Below are 6,490 nucleotides of genomic sequence, written 5' to 3' on the forward strand. Positions count from 1 at the left end.
TTTTAAGATTGTTTTATTCCTTTCCTTGTTTTGTGAGAGTGCTATAAGACATCTGTTACTTAAAATGGCTACTTTCCTTATTACATATGGGTAGCTCTAATAAAATTGTGTTTATCCACAGATATATAAAACAAACAGCATTTTTTCTGGTATTTATATATAGTATTTACAAAAAGGTTTCTAGAGTGGAAGTCAATCCAACCTAATCACAGATTTTCTGTCACATTTACCTTGGTACCAGGACTTGTATCCATCTAGGAAATTATTTCTTGGAGAGATACAGGGTCAAAGTCTCCTGTCAGTTTCACCAGTATACACTTGGAGTGACTCCAAATTAGCTAAAAATCAACAGAAGTAGCTTAATGTGTTCTGGTGTAAATCAGAAGAGGATTTGGCTTCTGATCTCTCAATAATTATTCAAGAGTAAACAGTACTCAGTTGCATCACAGGAGAGCACTGGAATGTGAAATATTGGAAAACTGTAAGTATACTGAAACAATAAAATCAGGGAATTCAGTATAAAATGCCTCTTCTTTACCGTTCCATCCATTGATATTTCTTGCAGAATACTCTTTAGACCATTGATCTGCACCTAGGACACTCACAGGATGATGGTTTATTATGTTTGGTATCTTGTAACTGCTAGTGCATTATGAGATAAGAGTTTGTAGCAACACATGGCAATAAGGGATCTGTACGCCCATGCTTCATTACTTCCTGACCTTTCAGATGATACCCAATTGAAAAAGGATCAGTTCTTACATCTGGCAAAAGCCTAATTTACTAATATGCTCTCCTCTTGAGTCACTGCTGTAATACGTCTGCTGAACTTATATATCTTGACCCTTGTTAGTTCATTGTTGCTCAGTTACTTACTTTTGACATGCACACACGCATCATCTGGGGGTTACCTCAGATTACAAAATTTGGGGTTGAGGGGTGAATGGACTTTACAGTTGAAGTCTTCCACATGAGATCAGAACAATGATGAATGTTTAACCCAAAAGTCTCTTGGCAGTCATTTGCTGAATAAATAAATAATAACAAACAAACAAACCAACAAAAAAGTCATATTTTGCCAAGAAACATAACTTAGCTCAAATTGGCTCAGAGCTCTCAGCATGTTTATTAAATCATTGCTTCAGAGTCATCATCATACTGTACCTTCAAAAGAAGCTGTTCTGCCTCCCCTCCTACCCACCTGAGCAGCTCTGACCCCACACTGTGTTTGTCGTGACCATTCAAAGGGGTTATCTGAACTGGACCAGGGAGTGGGGATGAGCCCTGTTTAAAACTTTGGTTACAATTTTATTTTTCTAGTTAATATTATGTCCATTATTTTAACACATATTTTCTTTTTCTAGTTAATATTTTGTCCATTATTTTAATCCAGATTGGTTTCTGAGATCAAGTTCACCACTTCACATAAATATAGATGCAGAAATGACTGGGCAGGACTGACACAGGAGGGAAAGCACAAGGTTATGGCAGTATCAGTCTATGTTGGCTCAAAGGGACAGTGGTCACAGATACATGGGACACAGTTTTATAGAAAATATATGTAACACCAGCAAAAGAAACTCTCAAATAAATGTAAATAATGTATTCACTTATCATTTTTTTTCTTCATTTTTAGTCATCTGCTTCTTCTGAAATTTACTTATTTCAAAACTTGAAGCTATTACTACCGAGTTTCACTTCTGGAATGGATTCGTTCTCCCAGCTTTTTGTTATATATGTAAACAAAAGAGAGTTGGATCTTATCTTTGAGCATCTAGCATACTGAAACACGTGACAAAACGTATGATAAAGTATTGTACAGAAATTTCAGATGCATAGGGAGGATTCCAGTGTACAGTATAGCCTTCTCTCTTCCTTTGCATAGTTTGTTCCTTGCCCACTTTTAAGAGGGGAGATTTATCACAACTCTCTATTATAGTATAAACTCTATTTCTTTCTTTTTGAAAACCTTGAGTATGAGTTACTGTGCAACTGTCTACAGCACAGACAGCTTCTCTGCAAGTGCACATGGAATATGATCGGGTCCTCAGCAAGCAATGGTCTCAGACAGAGACCTCTACTGTCACATTAAAGATGTTTAATTTGCTTGGGTTTCTTATAATGGGATTCAGTAAGTTTTGTCTTGGTAAACTAGGAGAAAAACAAATGCAGATTGTTGCGAAATGGCATCTCAGAGTCAGAACTCTCTTTACCAGTGCTAATTACCAATACGCAAATTTTCTTTCAACTTTTACTCTAGGACTACACTTTCTAGACAGCAGGCACATCCCAGGTTAGACTACAACATGATTCAGAACATCCTTTCATTTGTGGGATGAAACCAAGAGGATGGAGAGGACAAAAGCATTAGTCCCATGTTAGCACCAACTGTTCCACCACACATTTCCAAGTTTCATGGCAAAAACTGCCATTGTGTGGTTGCACAGCCCATCTGAATAGATATATTTTGTGTACTATGTTGCTTCAATCAGCAAGCAAGGTGGGTTTCTGGAGGGAAAACTCCTTCAGTGGAAAGCATCCTTAAGTTGCAGAGTGTCCTTTTCCTGAAATATCTTCTATACAATTTATTGTAATTTTGTACTGCCAAAATCCTATTATTCCTATCGCTGCTCAAAATGCAAGATGTGTTTCCCTTTTCCACACCCCAGGGATGGTTCTTGCCTTAGAAGCAAGTCCTGTGCACTGCTGGTCATCCTTAAAATGCTCATACCATTTCCTTCAGTGCACATTTAGAAAACAATGAGCTACTTGCTTTGAAGACCAAGATAAGAAATACCAAAATCAGCTTCGTCTGCTCTTTGAAAACAGTTCTGTGGCTTGCAAGGTTCACTGGCTAATTCCCCAACACCTCCAAAGCCAGAAGACTCTTCAATTCCTGAAGGACTTGCATTCTTGACTTCCAGAAGTCTGGATTTCCCAAAAGAAGACAGATTTCCCAAAAGTGCACTCAGCTAAGGAAGACATCTTGCATGCAGTGGTCACACATACCCAAGGCTTGAGAGAGACAGTACCTGTGATTGCTATGTAATAGCCAGCTGTGAAAACTTGCACCTTTAAAAATGGACAAAGAACAAGGCATCTTGCTCAAGATGAGTTGAGAATGTTATAGGAATATTTTCTCAACATCTGCAAAGGCAGATTACACTTTCTGTCCTCATGTCTCCTTCACACAGATGTTCTCCATCCACTTCAGCACCACCTACATTCTACAAGAAGATGCCATCCTATGGATCTAACTGAAAATTGCCTAAACTAAAATGAAGAACTGTGAACACACAGCAGAAAAAAAAATGGGAATAAATTCCAAGGTATTCTAAACTTTCTGAATAAAATGTACTGGGGTTTTTGTATGCCAAATCTGGTTGTTTGGTAGCAGAAAACGTATACTCCAAGGACGAATGTTAAATATCACTGCCAACTGATTCTCTTTATCTGGTATCCATGAAAGCAAAGTTAGTAGAAAAGAATGAAAGTGAAGCCCACACAGGAAATAACATGATGAATAGATCCTATAGGAATAAAAAAGGCTGCTTCATGTCTTCTCAGAAAAGTTTGGTAAGCAGTTATCAAATTTCACAAAGGTGGAGACCACACATTTAACTCTTTTCTATAGTTTTTTTAAAAAGTGACTTCAAACTACTCTCTAAGGAGAGGATCTGGTTAATTGTAGCCCTGCTGGATTCCACATATCACAAAGGGCTCAAAAAGAGCTAAATAAAGAGAGTTTAATCAGATCTGGAAAAGATGTTTTTTAATGGAAGTGAATTCTGCAGAGGACGATAATCATTAAAACGGAGGAGTTAATCAAAAATCCCGAAACAAGAAGAGAAATTTAAAGCATCCAGAAAATGTTATCCCTCCTCCACCTCAGATCCTCTTAATAAGTAGGTGAAAACAATAAATAAATAAAAAGGCTAAGTTAATAAAAAGTTTTGAAAACAAAATGCAAAATGGTTATTTTTCAGACACCTCCACTACCACAGAAAAAGGGAGGTTTCTGACTCTAGAGCCAGAATCACAGGACAGGTTGTTGCATGGTGATTACTTTGAGACAGTGATTAAAGAAGTAATTGAAAACACTAGGATTACTAAAGGAAATAGGAAGTTAAAACTGTCTTGGGAAAATTACTCCACATCCTCTACTAAGAAGGAAAATAGCCTATTCTTGAATGCCATTCTAGAGGACCTAATTAAAGAGGAACAAGAACGGTCTAACAAAGGGAAGTGTTTTAATGGGGCAATACGTGAAACCCTGTGCCATATAAGAGGAAAAACCATTGTGTGGGGTTGTTTTGGTAAAAGCTTCAAAGGCTGTGGCCCTAGCAAAAGAGGCAGAGAGTCCTTCTAGGGTGATATTGCTGACCTCAATGCCCTTTTGATAAGGAAGTGGAAGGCATTTCCAAGACTACATTATGAGACTGCAGCTGTGTCTTTGCTGACACCCTTCTTAGCCACCTGCTTTGCCAGAATGCTTTTAGCACAGGATCATGAAATAAAAGAGCGAGTCTGTGCTAAGCTCAGATATGTCAAGTACTAAAATGTAAAATATTTATGTCCTTAATTACCAGTACTAACAGCTTCCTGTCTTCTGTAGATCCTATTGCTTTGATTTTCAACCTTGGTTTTCAGCTTTGCCCATTTGGGCAAAACCTAATGCAGTAACCCTGTCTGAGTTCTGTGTTGACCCTGCTGGAGCAGGAAGTTGGTCTCCTGAGGCCCTTTCTAACCTGAATGAATGTGACTATATGTTTCTTTCTTGTTAAGGTCTCTGGAAAGTGAATGCTCTATCACTGGGGGTCACATTATCACACTGATTTTAGAGAAGATCAATACAAGTTAGAAAACAATGAGTTATAGGGATGCAATGCTTTTATCATCTTTTAAGTCTTCTCCAAATCATAGATAAAAACACTTTAGGCATAATCAAATCATGTACTTGGGGAAACATTTTGATTAAACAAAACAGAAATGAGGGTTCCTTTTTCATCTCCTGAAACTACAACAAAAGTAGAAGGAAAAGGCAATTGCAACTGTGGTGTGAAATTATACCTAATTTAGGAAAAATATCCTTCAAATTGATGTCTCATGTCTTGCAATGGTAGCCCAAAATACCACAAAAACTGATGGAAATCCTGCATTACAGATCTCTGAATGTTTTCTCTCTATGTTTTCTTTAACACTGCAATTTTAACACTGCAATATACTATCCTCTTCATAGCTGTTTACAACCTACATTTATTGTAGATGACTGTCATATCACTATTTAAGATATTAATTTTCAGTCTGTAGTCTGAAACATCAAGTCTTGGGCCACAATAACTGACATAATGGCGTGTCATCTTCATAATATTTTTGTTCCTTTTTTTTTTTTTTTTTTAATCTGCATACTTTATCAACCCATCCAGCAGGCAATAGCTTTCATCAAAGAATTCAAACTTTTTTCTATGGCTTTAGTCAGTTACTTGGGAACCCAAGCACTGAGCAAATGTCTACAGGAAAGTCATGTTCTGTAGAACATTACACTTTTCAAAGTCTTGCAGACACCCATGGAGTACCTTCTGAAAATTAAGTTTATTCATCAAGCAATATCTCTACTGTCATTTTGTTCCACTCCTTGATGTAGGTATGAGGGACAAAAGACTCTGCTTTCATTGTGTTCTGCATACAGACAACCCATCTGCAAACCAACTGTTAGCAGACATGTTGGAAATGCAAGGCAGAGAGCTCCCAAAAGTGTTATCTTCACTATTCAGCCTAGCAACAATGGCCAAGTACTGATGTTCACCTCCATGTCACTATTCGCAGACAGCAGTGTTCCTTTTCCTCCATCTCCTCTAATTAAAACTCACAGAATTTCTGTCAATCTGTAAAGCTCATTCATTTAAAGTGCAAATTCCCCTCCTTGTTTTCCCCCAACAGCCTTTCCAGACAGAGGAACCTCAACATTGTTTTTTTCCCTATGCACTTACCATGCACTTTGCATAGGTGCAAAGACTTCACCCCAAAATAATATCCCGTCTTTTCACATGCTTACCGCAAACATATACACATTCAGTGCTGTGCTCTGCACCAGTCCAGCTTTCCATCTGCCTGCATGAACCATGTATTATAGCTATCACAGAGCACAGCAGGGCAAGTGCAAAACTACAGCTTCTTCTGGACTGAAGGTACAAGGTGTGAGTGATAACCTCATGAGCTCACTTGAAAGTCTGCAACAAGTAAAAAGCTATTGCCACTACCCAAAGTGGAAAGAGAAATGGTTCCAGTACCTCTCTTTAAACTTACCACAAACTGAAACTCTCTGCACCAGACATTGGCAAGCATAGTACACACAGAATACCAACTTAAGACATGGACTCATCTCTTGAAGACATTGTAAAACAACCACTGTTTAGTATTTTTTCCTTTTAAAAGTAAGTTGAAATTACAGCAACTTTAGCAGCATTTGACAGAAAGGGCCTCAAATACG

Source organism: Aythya ferina, assembly GCF_964211825.1.
Source record: "Aythya ferina genome assembly, chromosome: 1".
Classification (NCBI taxonomy): Eukaryota; Metazoa; Chordata; class Aves; order Anseriformes; family Anatidae; genus Aythya; species Aythya ferina.